Source organism: Asparagus officinalis, chromosome 6 (assembly GCF_001876935.1).
Source record: "Asparagus officinalis chromosome 6, Aspof.V1, whole genome shotgun sequence".
NCBI lineage: Eukaryota > Viridiplantae > Streptophyta > Magnoliopsida > Asparagales > Asparagaceae > Asparagus > Asparagus officinalis.
In genome coordinates this window covers 20,451,094-20,470,427 of record NC_033799.1, presented here as the reverse complement: position 1 = coordinate 20,470,427, position 19,334 = coordinate 20,451,094, and the positions used below count along the sequence as shown (strand labels likewise).

At 38.1% G+C, this 19,334-nt stretch overlaps 1 pseudogene; it reads right to left on the bottom strand.

Annotated features, from left to right (window-relative positions):
- Positions 64–19,334, bottom strand: part of LOC109845863 — a 28,335-nt pseudogene continuing 9,064 nt past the window's right edge.

Genomic DNA, 19,334 nt, shown 5'->3' with positions numbered 1-19,334 from the left:
ATAACGAAAATGCAAAGGGGATGTAAAATTTTCATCTCGTTCATTCAATGTTTGTTTCAACGGCTATAAAAGCCTGAACCCATTCACCAAATCCACATGATCGTCGATAGACTTAGACAACTTCTCTGCTTCTCCAATGTATGACTGGGGAGTCAAATTCAAGAGAACGTTCTTTGCTTCTTCTGGCAATTGCAAGCCATTAGTGAACTTTTGAATGCTCTCCTTGCTGACAACTCTTCCTCTGGTGAGATTCTTCAGCTTCTCATATAACTCTGGGACATTGTATCTGTGCATAACCTAATGCAAGAAAACAAGAGAGAGTCCATCAGAAACATGAGTCACGTTTATTCTTTAATATTATTGGTTATTTTGATGTTGATTGAGCAAATGATACTCTTGATAGTGTCTCATTGGCAGATATTATACATTTATTAGAGGAATATGGTGATCTCACGATGAAGCATACTATCGTGCCATGATTTATTGCTAAGGTTGATTATCAAGTTATGGCTCTCGCTGCTTGATGGATTAAGTTGATTAAATACCTTCATCAGGAGATAGGTGTGTTTCTACCTCAGGCTATGGAAATACATCGTAATAATCATATTCTGACATATATTGCCAATGGTACAGACTAAGTCTCATAAGAACAGGAAGCATATAAAGGTTGATTGTCACTTCAATATGAAATGATATTGAGCAAAATGTTACTTCACATGTCAATTCAGACAGATAGGTAACGGTTTCGCTAAAACATTACCTTTTTTTTTGGGGGGGGGGGGGGAGGAAGGGGAAGGGAATTTTTTGTTTAGATTTAACTAGCTAAAATTTACAGGTCTATATGCTTTTCCAGCTTAAGAAGGAATGCTAGAATAATAGTTCGTAACTAGACCATCATTGAGACTTAATGTAATTATATTCTATTTGATTTCGAGTGAAAATACCACTCTCTTGGACTGTCATCTTTCCCAACATATAGTCAAAATGCTGGGGGAGGTGGAATTAGATGTCCTATATAAAACCTTCAAAAACAATATAACATACAAGCAGACCTTTGATATTACATCATATAACCAACAAAAGTAGAAAAAAAGAAAAATTATACAAAAGCAGTCATAATAAAGTCTATGTTGAATTTTTTTAAACAATCACATGGGCTACTACAACAACCCATGTTTTCATTTTTTTGTCAAAAGTTATAGGCCCCACTAAAGAAAATTTAAGTCGTGGGTCCCACGAGCATAGTAAAATATTATTATTTTATTAGTGCATAGTACTTTCCTAAACGCTATAAATAGACCCCAAATCCTTAGGAAATTTCATTCCAAAAACAACAATCAATGTATACAGATATATATATCGTAGAATAGCTAGTGCTAGTAGGAACAGTGCATAGACCGAGAAGGTCTTATAGATCGAGGAGATCTTTGCCTTTTAGATCGAGGAGATCTTTGCCTTATAGATCGAGGAGATCTTGATAGTACTGGGTCGGTGCACACCAAAGTACTGGACTGCTGCTCCTAGAAGCAATTTGGCCTTGGGATCCTTGCACCGGAGTAGGCCAAATAATGCTTTAAGCACTGTGTTTTACAAACGCACAGCAGATGAGTTGAAAAATTTTAAATTACTGAACTTTAGCTTTCTATTCAGTTTTTGCTCTTATATATCTGTATTATTCCAGATTTAACCATAGATGCTTACAGTCTAAAGGGAAGTGCAGTGCACTGTCAGGACTTACTGTTTGTATTGGTTCTGCCACCACCTCACACACTTGGTCAAGGTCTTCATTGAGACGAGACTCATTTACCTACACATGATGGAGAAGAAATAAAGAATTAAGAAACGAAGAGAGTTACAAATCAGTGTAATTTCATGAGTCATGTCATTATTAAATATGTAATTTGGAATGAGACATATTGATGGAACTATATCAAAAATGTACAGTGAAAGCATTATTACTTTAAAATATTCAGCTTGAAACTTCAAACTAATTTGGCCAAGTTTCAGAATAAACTTAATTAAATGTAGGGGTGGCAAATTATGACCCGACCCATCAACTCGATCTGACCCGACCCATTTATATTGGGTATGGGTCGAGTTATAAGGGTAGAGTCATAAACGGGTCAACCCGAACTGACCTGTTTATTAGATGGGTAAATTAGGGTTGACCCGAACTGACCCGTGTAACCCAATACCGACCCGTTTAATTCTAAATGGGTTGCAAACTCCAAATATGAAGATCATCTTCATCGTCTTCATCCTCCTTCTCCTCTCTCTCCTCTTCCTTCAAACCCCAGTTTCTCGCCGGGGCTAGCATCTCCGACACGGTCGGCCGCATCTCAGCCCTCATTGATAGCGAGCCAGCGTTTCAACGGTTAAGATCTGTCATGGTTCTGCTCGTACAAACGAGATCGGAGGAGTATAAGGGGAGGTTGGAGAAGGGGAGGAAATGGGTGCCCGACGTGCTCTGCGACCTGGCAAGCTGCGGGAAGCTGGAGAACCTGTCGTTATCGGGGAACTACTTCACCTCGATAGGGGAGAACTACTAGGATCTGGTCGAGAGTGGAGCTCTGGATCTGAGGAGGAACTACGTTGCGGGGTTAAAGGGTCAGAGGTCAGCCTGGGAGTCCGCTGGTTTTTTCTAAAGCCTAGGTTCTGTCCGGTTTTGACTTTTATGCCGTACGAGGATCAGAGGGATTGGGGGGTACGTTAGAGTGAGGCGATGGCCAAAAAGGCAGGGACCGTGGTTTATAAGGCTGTGAATAAGCGGCAACCTAATCCTTAATTAGGATTGTTTATTGAAAGGGTAAATCTGTTGTACAATCTATGTCGCAGTATTGCGTATTTTGACTTGTGATTGTCGAAAGAGTCAAAAGAATTTCATCTTGATCTATATAGTATCTACGATATTGAACTGAGATTTGATAAACGGGTCATTTGGGGTATATGGGTCGGGTCGGGTAACCCGTTTAATAAACAGGTCGGATCGCATTGACTCATTTATTAAACGGGTCGGATCGGGTCACACTTATACGGGTTGGGTCAACTATGACCCTATCCGACCTATTTTCCACCCCTAATTAAATGTCAACATTTGGATGGTATTTATATGTCGGCAGCATATTGAGCAAAAAAGGAGCTTTTGCTACTTTTAGATGTATCTTTCTTCGCATCAATTACTCGGACGTACAGACAGAATTTTTTCAAAAGAATCATGCCAGATATCATAGTTATGGATCCCAAATAATAGATATAAAGGAAATTGAAAAGGATAGCAAAGACATAGTTCATACAATATTTTTGAGGGAAATGGTTAGTACAATTTTAGAAAAGAAATACTTATATAGAAAAAACTTAGACATCCATAAAATCATATATATTATTAGATGGATGTACATTGGATAGAAATTATGTTGACAGCAAGACAAGAATTCATCTTGAAATGGATCCACGTTTCTATGATCTTGTAATTCACAGAATTTAGATATATTAGTGATGAATTCAAATTCAACATATGCCCAACCCAAATAGTTAAAGTAAAAACAGAACAAACAACATGCATGAAGCAAAGAACGACAACAGCGGTACATTTCCTACCAATAACACATCCAGCTTTATATCTAATTCTCTAGTGATAACCATCTCATACAGATTTTATTACTAACCTGAAGCTTCCGGATTCTTTGTAGTGCACTTTTGTATGGCAAGAGAGAATACGTTGATCCAATACCCAAATTCCTCAAAACAGTGGAATAGGTCAAATCCCTCTGTCAATGATTACACATGCAATAAGTATAGTATCACTTCACCAAAATGAAAGTCTAAGACATGTTTTTTGAACTGTGATATAGCAATTTTGAGCTGAGAGCTAGTAGATAAAATAGCATTAGCCAAACACAAGTTGCCCTCACTATTCTCAAAATCAATGGGATTAACTTTATGAGGCATAGTTGAAGATCCAATCTCCCCAGCCTTGGTCATCTGGAAAGCAAAATTATCATGAAATCATTTAGTCCCAAATTAGAAGTTTGGGAGCGAAAATAGGTCCAAATATTTTAGGGGTATAGTGGTCAAGCATAAGAAAGTTACCTGCTTAAAATAACCTAACGAAATATAGCTCCATATGTCCCGATGAAAATCAGTTAGGATGTTATTAAACTGAACAACTGCATTAAAAAGCTTTGCGATATAGTCATGCGGCTCAATCTGTATACGGAGCAAGCAACAGGCTCAGATAGAGAGTATGCAGGCATGCCAAGTGCCATTCCATTCATAGGCCACATTGACATAACCTTTCAGACAACACAAACTTAACAAAATTATTAGCTGGCGCTGCAATTCCATTATTATTTATGCACTAACTGGTTGGTGTAGAATAGGATTATTGATAAATGTACTGTAATTCCAAGATAGATGGATAACCTGCAAGTGTATCTACTTATTATCAAGCATGCACATGATAGTATCTTCTTACTATATGAATCACCTTTTGTAAACTCTTGAAACGTGAAATGGCAAAAAAAAACTACATTTCAGTCACCTGAGTCGATTGCAAAACTCATATTAAAGAAAATCCTGAGGCTCTATTAGTTATACACTTTTACAGTTTGTATAGTTGCCTAAATATTCACGAGGACTGTTTACTAGTAAACTAGTTCAAGCATAGAACAATGAATACAAGCAATAGTGTCAAAAAAGTACAAGTAAATAAAGTACTCCTCCCATTAGTGAAACCTATCCAAGTCATCCACAAAGAAAAAACCATATCAAAATCGTCTATGCACTACTTAATTACGCAAAAAAAAATCCCTCAAGTTGAAATGAATAAGATAGGTAAAACCTTGCAAAGAGAAAAGTAGTAGAAGTAAATAAACATGCCTGTGTCACGTAATGGTTGAAACCTAACCCCAAAGAGGTCACGAACTCAGCTGCAATAGTTGGCTAATCAATATCAGGATATGCAACTTTATGTGCATCGTAGTTTCCAACAGATCCAGCACAATTGCCCAATATTTGCACTTCTGTAAAGGTCTTCCCTACTTCACTTAGTCTGAAAGCAAAATTTTCCATCTACTTTCCCAAAGTAGTGGGTGAAGCAAGCTACAAAGGGAGTTAGAAGATATCAGAACTAAACCACAGAAACCTATTACAAAAGCAAATCATTTATTCTTGTAGCATAACGATGAAAATTATCAATATGACATTTTAGAAACTTTGAGCAGTCAACTTAGTATATGTATGCTTCTAATATTGGCCATGTCACGCCCCGGCCTGACGGGCCTATTGGTGCGGTACAAGACGTGGGACCCAACAAGTGTAACGTGTTGTTTAGCTCAATCTACTGCCAAAATCGACTAACCGATGTTACACTTAAATAATTTAAACCACTTAAATTCTCACTCATTTCCTGATGTTGGACTAAATTGGAGTGTCACTAACACCCTGTTGTACGCAGCGGAACCGAAGGCACACAAATACAAACGAGATTGGAATACTTATCAACAACCAAACAAGTAACACAAATGCAAGACAACAGATTTTACATAGTTCGACAAATCTGCCTACGTCCACGGGAGCGGCACAATAATTTTTTATTAATAACAAGAAATTACAAATAAGAGAGAGGATCTCAAACTTGAGATCTCTCAAACAAATCACAATTTATTTTAATCTAAAATCAAAGCTCAAACACTCTCTCTATTACAATAACTTCCCCAATTAATATTCACCAACCCCTTCTCAACAGTAATTGAGAACAGGACTCTCTCTATTACAATAACTTCCCCAATTAATATTCACCAACCCCTTCTCAACAGTAATTGAGAACAGGGACAAAAGGGAATAAAAATCAAAAATTTTTAATATTCACCAACCCCTTCTCAACAGTAATTGAGAACAGGGACAAAAGGGAATAAAAATCAAAAATTTCCTAAACTGCAGAGAGAACAGAAGCTCAAGAAATTGTAGCCGCCAATCTCTTCTTCTCTCTCTCCTCTTGCGCTCACTAATTTGCGCACGAATAGGGTTTCCCTTTTATAGGGAAACCATAGGGAAGTCGGTCTATGCTCGCTAGCTACGCTTCAGTTAGCTCCAACCACGCACAGCCGAGGTTCACTCCGCTGCAAGCGAGATCATGGGCGAGGGTGACATCAAAAGGCGAGATCCGCTACAGGAGAGTTCGATCCACGCAGCAGGTGAGATCCGCTCGCCTCCCAAGCTCGACCTCGCCACACACTTTGCCTACGATCTCGAATAGGTTACTTTCCTCACCTCCTCAACTTCGCCATCGACCTCTATAGGCGATCTTCCTCATCTCCTCAACTTCGCCATCGAAGGCGGGCTTCGATCTCTGGTACCATCTTCTACAAATCTCCACCTTGACGAACGTTTCCCTAAAACTGAGCCAACACCAACCAAAACAAATATCCCACTTATTGCGTCCAGTACGAAGTGAAACAATTCACGACAACGGACTCAATCCATAATAAGTCAAGAACTAAATGAGAATGAGACCATTCTCCAAACATCGATGTCTACTCACCAAATCGCCTGTATCATAAAGACTTGCCTATGTATCCTCTTGTCCAAGAAATTAAGCCTTCACGTAGTTCACTACATGGCCTCCAAAGGCCCTCAATAGTGAAGAATGTTTAACAATTCCAAACAATGACCAAATTTCACTCCAGTGATAACTTTGGTCAACATATCTGCCGGATTGTCCTTTGTGTGGATCTTCTTCAATCTGACATCTCCATCATCTAACTTTGGTCAACATATCTGCCGGATTGTCCTTTGTGTGGATCTTCTTCAATCTGACATCTCCATCATCTAATATGTCTCGAACAAAATAGAATCTGACATCAATGTGCTTTCTGTGAGCATGATACACCTGGTTCTTTGCCAAATAGATAGCTGACATACTATCACAATGTACCCTGATGGTATCCTGTGCAATCCCCAGGTCATCCAATAACCTTTGCAACCACAAAGCCTCCGTAGTGGAGAGAGCCATTATAGACTGAAGTATGCATCTCCAACACACCGGTGCTCCTGCTAGTGTAAACACATATCTAGTAGTAGACCGACGCTTGTCAAGATCCCCCGCATTATCGGAATCCACATAACAAATACAAATCCTACCCATTATTCCTATTCTTCTCGAATACCAAACCAATATCCATGGTACCTTTTATATACCGTAAAATCCACTTCACGGCCTCCCAATGACCCTTCCCTAGGTCGTGCACTACCTAGATACCATGCTCACGGCATGTGACAAATCTAGCCTTCTACACACCATCGCATACATCAAGCTACCCACCGCATTGGCATATGGAACTTTGGACATGTATTCACGGTCCTCAACTGAAACACGTGACATCTTAGCTGATAACATAAAGTGGAGAGCTAATGGAGTACTCACCATCTTAGCATTGCCATCATAACTGAATTTCTTCAGCATCTTCTGTAAGTAACTCCTCTGTGTCAGCTTCAGCTTCCCCTTCACCCTGTCTCTCTTAATCTTCATACCCAATATCTTCTTTGCTTCTCCAAGATCATTAATCTCAATTTCGGATGACAGTTCCTTTTTTAACTTTCTAATAGCTGAAGTATTCTTGGAAGTAATGAGCATATCTTCAACATATAACAGTAAATAAATATACTCACCATTCTGCAGCTTGTGCATGTAAACACACAGGTCATATGGGCTTCTCGTGTATCCTCGGCCAATCATGAAGTCGTCGAATCTCTTGTACCATTGTCGCGGTGATTGCTTTAATCCGTAAAGATACTTCTTCAGCTTGCATACTAATTCTTCTTTTTCTGCAGCTTTGAATCCCATAGGTTGTGTCATGTAGATCTCCTCTTCTAAATCTCCATGTAGAAAGGCTATCTTAACATCCATCTGGACCAAATCCAAATCCAGCTGTGCCACCAACGCCAATAGTATTCTTATCGACGAATGCTTTACAATAGGTGAGAATACCTCATTGTAATCTATGCCCTCAAGCTAGGCATACCCTTTGGTAATCAATCTGGCTTTATACCGAATGTCCCCAATAGAAGATCATTCTTTCTTCGCATATACCCACTTGCATCCAATAGCTTTCTTATCCTTTGTAGCTTTACAAGTTCCCAAATGTCATTCTTATGAAGAGACTGCATCTCGTCATCCATAGCTTCCCTCCACCTAATTGAATCAGAGCTTGACTCTGCTTCCCTGAATGTAGAAGGAACCAAATCATCAATGACTTCTGCTGATAAAGCATACGCAACCATGAGATCATCATATCTAGCTAGCCGACGAATGTTTCTTCTTGGTCTATTAGCTGCAATGGACTCCTGAACATGACCCTGTTCCTGAGTCCTAACATCCATTGTATCCTCCACTTGTCCGTCTGTCATATCATCTCCTCCTAGTGTTACCTCTGTAGGAGTCTCAATAGATACATTGCTATCTAAAGTCTATGGAGTCACATCTTCCTCCACCTGCTGCGATACCCCACTAGTCTGGCCTTCCTCCACCTGCTGAGGAATCTGAGACCTCATCTTGTGAGCCTCATCAAACATGACATCTCTGCTAATGATCATCTTCTTGTCTTATGGATCCCACAACTTGAAGCATTTAACTCCATCTCTAAATCCCACAAAGACTGCTTTTGTCGTCCTCGGATTTAATTTATCATCACTGACATGATAATAAGCAGGACATCCAAATATCTGAAGCGACTCATAGTCACTAGCTACCGAACCAGACCAACGCTCTATAGGAGTCTTTCCATGTATCATAGTGCACGACAACCTATTCACGAGATGGCTTGTATAAACCAACGCCTCGGCCCAAAAGGATCTTAATAATCCACTCTGTATCATCATACATCGCACCTTCTCCAGTAAGGTATGGTTCAACCTTTCAGCCACCCCGCTTTGTTGCGGTGTCTCACGAACTGTGAAGTGTTGTCTAATGCCGTGATCACGGTAAAACTACAGAAACGGATCACTCTTGTACTCACAACCATTATCCGAATGGAGTACATTCACCTTTCTATCTGTCTGCAGCTCCACTTTCTTCTTCCACTCCACAAATACATCCAGGACCTTTTGTTTACACTTCATGGGGTATACCCAATTCCTCCTGGAATAATCATCAATGAAAGTGACAAAATAATTAGCCCCATCAAGAGATGTGTTCTTGGAAGGACCCCAAACATCAGTATGAACATAATCCAATATACCTTGGGTATTGTGAATTTGCGGTGTCAAATTTCACTCTTGTCTTCTTCCAAAATATGCAATGTTCACACAGCTCTATCTTGCAGGTCTTAGCATCCTTTAATAGCCCCTGTTTCGCCAATACCTGTAGGGACTTATCATCAGTGTGTCCTAATCTCATATGCCATAAGCTGGTAGTATCTTTCTCTGTTAATCGAAGCTGCCAGACCCCTGTTATTGTCTTGCCCTTCAAGTCGTAAAGGTTATTTTCCCTGACACCTCGCATCATTACCATGGACCCCTTTGTGACCTTCAGAGTTACATTCTCTAGGATCACCCTATAGCCAACTACCTCCAAAGTTCCAAGTGAAATGATATTCTTTGTAATTTGAGGAACGAATCTCACTTCCTTCAACTCCCTAGTCACCCCATCACACATCCTGATCCGGACTGTACCAATACCACCGATAGGGCATACGTGGTCATTACCCATGAGCACGACATCCCCTCTTTCTAACTCCTCAAAGCTGGAGAACCAATCCCTCTTTGGGCAAATATGGTATGTAGCACCTGAATCCAACATCCACTCTGTAGAGTCGGCATAACAAACTGACGGTAATGCTGGACATGAATAGCCCGAAGAATCTAAATCTGAATTATCGCCACTAGCTTTGGCAATATTCACTTCTGAAGCCTATACGGCTTTCCCCTCATTCTTCCCGGCTCTGTCCTTCAACTTTGGGCAGTCGATCTTCCAATATCCCTCTTCTTTACAGAAGAGACATTGATTCCTACCAACACTCTTATAGCCACCTCCTTGCTTCTACTTGGAGTGATTAAATGGACGGCGGTTTGGACTACGGCCTCTCACTGCTAATGCATCTCCCGATGCCTTCTCGGAGGGTTCACTACCTCTCTTCCTCAACTCATAGTTCACCAATGCTGAGGTCACCTCCTCATAGCGGACAGTGGTTCTACCATTGATGATCGTAAGGACAAATGTACTGAAATCATCCTCTGGCAATGAACATAGCAACAACATCGCCTTATCTTCATCCTCTACCATGATATCCACACTGGCCATATCTGATAGCAATTTTGTGAAGTTATTGACATGTTCTCTAATGGAAACTCCCCTCTTCATTTTGAATTGGTAAAACCTCTTCTTCAAGTGAAACTGATTCTCAATGCTCTTCGTAAGATACTTCTCATTGAGTGTTTCCCACAACCGTTTCACAGACATTTTGTTCATCACATTATAGATCAAATCCGGCATCAAACATGATCGAATAACCCCACACGCTCTACTATTTATTTTCTTCCAAATCTTATCCTCCATGTCTTAAACATGATCGAATAACCCCACACGCTCTACTATTTATTTTCTTCCAAATCTTATCCTCCATGTCTTCAGGTTTCTCTTGTAACTACACGCTCTACTATTTATTTTCTTCCAAATCTTATCCTCCATGTCTTCAGGTTTCTCTTGTAACTCAAGAATCTCCTCCAAATTTTGGGCGTCTAATGCATCCATCACTTGACACCTCCACAAACTAAAATTTATCTTGCCATCAATTTTTTTAGCATCATTTTTTGTATTATTAATGCTCAACCCTTGTATCGCCTTTGAAAGAGACGATCCCGATGTACTTGTTTCACGCATATTGATAATCCAATCTCTTCAAACGAGAATCCAAGCCCTTGCTTTCTTCTCCAAATCGAACACCAAGTCAAACCCGAAGCTCTGATACCACTTGTTGTGTGCGGCGGAACCGAAGAGGCACAAATACAAACGAAATTGGAATACCTATCAACAACCAAACAAGTAACACAAATGCAAGACAACAGATTTTACGTGGTTCGGCAATTCTGCCAACGTCCACGGGAGCGGCACAATAATTTCTTATTAATAACAAGAAATTACAAATAAGAGAGAGGATCTCAAACTTAAGATCTCTCAAATAAATAGAAATTGATTTTAATCTAAAATCAATGCTCAAACACTTTCTCTCTATTACAATAACTTCCCCAATTAATATTCACTAACCCCTTCTCAACAGTAAATGAGAATAGGGACAAAAAGGAATAAAAATCAAAAATTTCCTAAACTGCAGAGAGAACGGAAGATCAAGGTGGCATGACAATTGGCACATCCCGGTATCACTAGGTTATGTGGACTCTAAAGGTGGCTCCCACCGCACCCACGCAATATAGGACTTAGCCCCGTATAGCACTTAGCTCTACACTTCCGACTCGCAACTGCTATGATATAATTTGTCACGCCACGGGAAGTCGGGCCCATTGGTGCAGTACAACCCGTGGGACCCACAAAGTGTAACACGCTTGGCTCAACCCACTGTCAAAATCAACTAGCTATGTTACACTTGAGTCTTTTGCATACCTATTTAAGCAACTTAACTTCTCACTCATTTTCTGATGTAGGACTAAATAAGAAACAAAGACATGATTATATTATTTTTAACCTTCAGATTGAAAAGGTTCCATTCAATTTATTTCATAGCATCAAGCTAAAATCTCATGAAGAAAGGAATGTAGAACATGTCCTGTAAACATATATGAACGAAGCTAGACAATATAATCTTTTTCAAACCAGTAATTATACATGATGTATTAGCCCCATGTAGAAAATACCTGAGTTTCAGCATGTAATCATTATTTAATTATTTCTATATAAGCCCCCCTAAAAAATTTCACCGAAATGACCAGCCAGAAATCTTTGAGTTATTTCAACCAAAAAAATCCACCACCAGGACATTAGGGAAAAATTCTTAGTGGAATATTACCATGTGCACCTTAGATTAAGTTTAACTTTTTAAACCCAAGAGAACTTTGTTTTTCTTTGAGTACTCCCACTTCTCTAATCCTTATCTAAACGTGCTCTAGTCAGTTGCATCCCATCTCCATTTGGAATAAATTCCATTAAAAATTTTGGATTGCTAAATAAATTAGTTCATGGAAATGAAAAAGAATTTTTCTTTTTCCTTGAAGCATTCATGGAAATGAAAAAGAATTTTTCTTTTTCCTTGAAGCATTCACTGCATTTTCTTAGTCTAATAGCTTCTGATTCTTTTTTTTAAATCAATATATACAAAAAACAATGTCCTTCTATGTGTAAACACAAATAAACGGGAAATATAAGATTTTCAATTATGCTTATATAGCATTAAAGATTTTGTATATAACATCTAATCAACAAAAAGTTTGTATTCCGTTATAACAAGAGTTGCCGCTCATCTAGAACTGAAAATACTTGTCCATGAGTGTGAGACACCATGGAGATATGAGCATTTTCCTTCGCTAATTTGCATATTGCATTCAACAACTCAATCATCACAGGAAATATGACAGTGTTGAACGCCTCCTTCAGTACCAATGCTTGGGCTAAATTTTTTATATCCTCTGATGTACAAGCAAAATGGAAAACTCCAGTACCTAAAAAAGAATTTTGTAGAATCTGATGTTAAATATTAAGCATCAAATGAAATCTTTGAAACCACAGTTAGTCGTATTTATAAAAAGCTGAAGCATAGAGTACCCACAACAAGGAACATCAAAAATTCACCTCAGCGATTTCAGCATTGGATTGACATTTCTGTTTCAAGAAGTATTCCACTGCCTTTACATCGTGGTTAGTTACTTTTTCAATCTTTTTCACTTCCAGAGCATCAGTTTTGCTGAAGCCACTAACTATACTTTCTAAATAAGACCTGACATTCTCGCTAAAACTTTGAACCTCATTGATTTCAGGTATTTCTGATAATTTTAGCAACCATTTTATCTAAAAAAGAATCGCTTCAGATTAGCATTTTGCACTTAGTAGCCAACATGAAAATAACTATAGTGGCCAGCTTTGTCTGATCATGATGGGTAATGGAGAAAGAGGTAAATCTTTTTTACTTGTAAGTTGCCTCTTTTTCCATTACCCAAGGCATGACTACACTATGACAAGTTTTAATGAAGACTGCTATCTATATTAAAGTAGAGGTTGGACGTTTTGTTAGGTTGTAAAAGAAAGCACACTAATAAGCATGACCTAAAGAAACAATGTTTTATGGACTCATACAAAAACTGCTAATACTACATCATATGCAAATTTATTTGAAGAGGCGTAATATTGTCAGATATGCATATCAAATATAAATATCCCAATGGTTCACAGAACATTTTAGGCACAACTTTAAACCTTTTGAGCTAACTAAGGCTTTAAACCTTTTATCTAAATACCTAAGACATATTATGATTTGTAAGCCAGACGAACAAGGATATCCAATCAACAACCACAGTTTCTTCATGCTTTACCAGAAACATTTCTTTATCATTCGCTACAAAAATGATTGTATAATCTACATTTAAATATGAAACCATTATTCTTAAAAAAACATAATGTAAGACCAACACTTTGCACCGGTGTTGAATAAAAAAGCACTTATTAAAAATGTATTCTTAAAGGATAATTTAATGAAAGTTACCTCGACCATTACACGGTAACGGATTAACCCATGTTCACTAAAGAATGGGTGCAAATCCTTGACTTTCTACAAATATCGGTCATCTAAAGGTGATAGAGCCATAATGATAAATGGCTTAAGATCAACAACCTCGTCTTTACGATGATGCTCCATCTAAAATATTGAAGTTCACACAGCCAAAACATATTCAACCAGTTGTCCAAATATGAGGAAAATTAAAGAAAATGGATCACCAAAAAAATTAGATCATTCGGGATCAAACTTAATCATCATTGAAGATTCATAAGCCCAATTATTGGATTAAATACAACTCACTATAAATTGGGGACTGTTAAAGGATCATCTTAATTTATTTAAAAAAATTAAGAACCTGAAATTTATTATTTACTAAAAAAAAGTGAAAAGGATCTAAAAAATCCTATAGCATATGATATTTATTATTTACTAAAAAATCCTATCTTTATTCAAAAATCCAAAAGATGCTACTATCCCAAAATATTCCCTCCCGTAAACTTTTAAAAAATCCTATCTTTATTCAAAAATCCATAGATGCTACTTTTGAGACACATTTCAAGACTATAGTATATGAGATTTAAGAAACCTTAGCAACAAAATAATCACAAAAACACAAAAAACAAGCATGCAGTCAATAAAAAATGAAAAGCTATGATGAAAATGAAAGGCTAGGATGGGTGGGAAAATGAAAAGCCAAAGATGCTACTTTTGAGAAATATTTCCTAATGAGTTTTGTGAAGAATTGGGAGTAGGACCCACAACGATGGGTGGGAAAATGAAAAGTCATGATGAAAATGAAAGGCTAGGATCTCCTTATTAGGAGATATTAGGAGATTTTCATTAGGAGAGGATCCCAGTCCCATTGAGACTTAATGTAATTACAATCTATTTGTTTTCGAGTGAAAATACCCCTCTCTTGGACTGTCATCTTTCCCAATATATAGTCAAAATGCTGGGGGAGGTGGAATTAGATGTCTTATATAAAACCTTCAAAAACAATACAACATACAAGCAGACCTTTGATATTACATCATATAACCAACAAAAGCAGAAAAATGAAAAATTATACGAAAGCTGCCATAATAAAGTCTATGTTGAATATTTTTTTTCAACAATCACATGGGCTGCTGCAGCAGCCCATGTTGTCAATTTTTTGTCAAAAGTTGTAGGCCCGACTAAAGAAATTTAAGACGTGGGTCCCATGAGCATAGTAAAATATTATTATTTTATTAGTGCATAATGTTTTCCTAAACGCTATAAATAGACCCCAAATCTTTAAGGAAAATTCATTCTAAAAATAACAATCTATATATACAGATATATATGTTATAGAATAGCAAGTGCTCATAGGAATAGTGCCTAGACCGACAAGGTCTTATAGATCGAGGAGATCTTTGCCTGATAAATTGAGGAGATCTTTGTCTTATAGATTGAGGAGATATTTACCTTATAGATCGAGGAGATCTTTGCCTGATAGATCGAGAAGATCTTTGCCTTATAGATCAAGGAGATCTTTACAGTACTGGGTTGTTGCACACCAAAGTACTGGACTCTTGTTCCTGAAAACAATTTGGCCTTAGGATCCTTGCATCGGAGTAGGCCAAATAATGCTTTAAGCATAGCGTTTTACAAACGCACATCAGCTGAATTAGAAAATTTTAAATTACTGCACTTTAGTTTTCTATTCAATTTTTGATGTTATATATCTGTATTATTCCAGATTTAACCATAGACGCTAACAGTCTAAATGGAAGTGCAGTGTATTGTCAGGACTTAATATTTGTATTAGTTCTGCAAGCACCTCCCTCACCTGGTCCAGGTCTTCATTGAGATGCGACTCATTTACCTGCACATGATGGATAAGAAATAAAGAATTAAGAAACGAAGAGAGTTACAAAGCAGTGTAGTTTCATGAGTCATGTCATTATTAGATATGTAATTTGGAATGAGACATATTGATGGCACTGTATCAAAAATGTACAATCAAAATATTATTACTTTAAAATAATGAGTTTTAAACTTCAAACTAATTTGGGCAAGTTTCAGAATAAACTTGATTAAATGTAGTGGTGGCAAATTATGACCCGACCAATCAACTCGATCCGACCCTACCCGTTTATATTGGGTATGGTTCGAGTTATATGGGTCGGGTCATAAACGGGTCAACCCGAACTGACCCGTTTATTAGATGGGTAAATTAGGGTTGACCCGAACTGACAAGTGTAGCCCAATACCGACCCGTTTAATTCTAAATGGGTTGCAAACTCCAAATATGAAGATCATCTTCGTCGTCTTCATCCTCCTCCTTCTCCTCTCTCTCCTCTTCCTTCGACCCCCAGTTTCTAGCCAGGTCCAGCGTCTCCAGCGTGGTCGGTCGCATCTCGGCCCTCATCGACAACAAGCTTGCGTTTCAAAGGTCGAGATCAGTCGTGGTTCCACTCATATGGACAAGATCAGAGGAGGATAAGGGGAGATCGGAGAAGGGGAGAAAATGGGTACCCGACGTGCTTTGCGACCCGGCGAGCTATGGGAAGCTGGAGAACCTATCGCTGTCGGGAAACTACTTCACCTCGATGGGGGAGAGCTGCTGGGATCTAGTCAAGAGCGAAGCTCTAGATTTTAGGAGGAACTACATTGCGGGGTTGAAGGGTCAGAGGTCAACCTGGGAGTGGGCTGGTTTTTTTCTAAAGCCCAGGTTCTGTCCGATTTTGACTTTTATGTCGTGCGAGGATCAGAGGGATTGGGGGGTTCGTCGGAGTGAGGCAACGGCTAAAAAGGCAGGGACCGTGGTTTATAGTACTGTGAATAAGCGGCAACCTAATCCTTAATTAGGATTGTTTATTAAAAGGGTCAATCTCTTGTACAATCTATGTAGCAGTATTGCATATTTTGACTCATGGTTGTCGAAAGAGTCAAAAGAATTTCATCTTGATCTATATAGTATCCAAGATATTGAACTAAGATTTGATAAACGGGTCATTCGGGTTATATGGGTCGGGTCGGGTAACTCATTTAATAAACGGGTCAGATCGCATTGACTCATTTGTTAAACAGGTCGGGTTGGGTCACACTTATACGGGTTGGGTCAACTATGATCCTACCCGACCCATTTTCCACCCCTAATTAAATGTTAACATTGGGATTGTCTTTATACGTCGGTAGCATATTGAGCAAAAAAGGAGCTTTTGCCACTTTAAGATGTATCTTTCTTCGCATCAACTACTCGTACGTACAGACAGAATTTTTTCAAAAGAATCATGCCAGATATCATAGTTATGGATCCCAAATAATAGATCAGAATTTTTTCAAAAGAATCATGCCAGATATCATAGTTATGGATCCCAAATAATAGATCTAAAGGAAATTAAAAAGGATAGCAAAGACAGGATCCCAAATAATAGATCTAAAGGAAATTAAAAAGGATAGCAAAGACATAGTTCATACAATATTTTTGACGGAAATGGTTTGTACAATTTTAGAAAAGAAATGCTTATATAGAAAAAAACTTAAACATTGGTAAAATCATATATATTATTAGATGGATGTACATTGGATAGAAATTATGTTGACAGCAAGACAAGATTCACAGAATTTAGCATCTTGCTTTAGTGACGAATTCAAATTCAACATATGCCCAACCCAAATAGTTAAAGCAAGAACAGAACAAACAACATACATGAAGCAAAGAACGACGACATCGGCACATTTCCTACCAATAACACATCTAGCTTTATATCTAATTCTCTAGTGATAACCATCTCATACAAATTTTACTACTAACCTGAAGCTTCCGGATTCCTTGTAGTGCACTTTTGTATGCCAAGAAAGAATACCCAGATCCAATACCCAAATTCCTCAAAACAGTGGAATCGGTCAAATCCCTCTGTCAATGATTACACATGCAATAACTATAGTATCACTTTACCAGAATGAGACACTAAGACGTGTTTTTTGAACTGTGATAAAGCACTAAACTTCATATTAGGTACTCCTCAAGAACCATGAATAAAGATGGAAAAGTAAATGATACACATCTGCATAAGAGAGATGGGCAATTTTGAGCTGAGAGCTAGCAGATAAAATAGCATTAGCCAAACACAAGTTGCCCTCACTATTCTCAAAATCGATGGGATTAACTTTATGAGGCATAGTTGAAGATCCAATCTCCCCGGTCTTGGTCATCTGGAAAGCAAAATTCTCATGAAATTGTTTAGTTCCAAATTAGAAGTTTGGGAGCTAAAATAGGTCCTAATATTTAGAGGTATAGTGGTCAAGCATAAGAAAGTTGCCAGCTTAAAATAACCTAACGAAATATAGCTCTATATGTCCCGATCAAAATCAGTCAGGATGTTATTAAACTGAACAACTGCATTGAAAAGATTTGCGATATAGTCATGCGGCTTAATCTGTATACGGAGCAAGCAACAGGCTCAGATACAGAGTATGCATGCAAGCCAAGTGCCATTCCATTCATAGGCCACATTGACGTAACCTTTCAGACAACACAAACTTAACAAAATTATTAGCTGGCGCTGCAATTCCATTATTATTTATGCACTAACTGGTTGGTGTAGAATAGGCTAATTGATAAATGTACTGTAATTCCAATATAGATGGATAACCTGCAAGTGTATCTACTTATTATCAAGCATGCACAATATAGTATCTACTTACTATATGAATCACCTTTTGTAAATTCTTGAAACGTGAAATGGCAAAAAAAACCTACATTTCAATCACCTGAGTCGATTGCAAAACTCATATTAAAGAAAATCCTGAGGCTCTATTAGTTATACACTTTTACAGTTTGTATAGTTGCCTAAATCTTCACGAGGACTGTTTACTAGTAAACTAGTTCTATCAGAGAACAATGAATACAAGCAGCAGTGTCAAAAAAGTACAAGTAAATTAAGTACTCCTCCCATTTATGAAACTTGTCCAAGTCATCCGCAAAGAAAAAACCATATCAAAATCGTCTATGCACTACTTAATTACGCAAAAAAAAAAATCCATCAAGCTGAAATGAATCAGATAGGTAAAACCTTACAAAGAGAAAAGTAGTAGAAGTAAATAAACATGCCTATGTCACGTAATGGTTGAAACCTAACCCCAAAGAGGTCACGAACTCAGCTGCAACAGTTGGCCAATCAATATCAGGACATGCAACTTTATGTGCATTGTAGTTTCCAACAGCTCCAGCACACTTGCCCAATATTTGCACTTCTGTAAAGGTATTCCCTACGTCACTTAGTCTGAAAGAAAAATTTACCATCACCTTTCCCAAAGTAGTGGGTGAAGCAAGCTACAAAGTTAGATGATATTAGAACTAAACCACATAAACCTATTACAAAAGCAAATCATTTATTCCTGTAGCATAACGATGAAAATTATCAATATGATATTTCAGCTGCTTTAAGCAGTCAACTTAGTATATGTCTGCTTCTAATATTGGCCATGTCACGCGGGCCAGACGAGCCCATTGGTGCGGTACAAGCCGTGGGACCCAACAAGTGTAACGTGTTATTTGGCTCAATCTACTGCCAAAATCGACTAACCGATGTTACACTTAAATAATTTAAGCCACTTAAATTCTCACTCATTTCTTGATGTTGGACT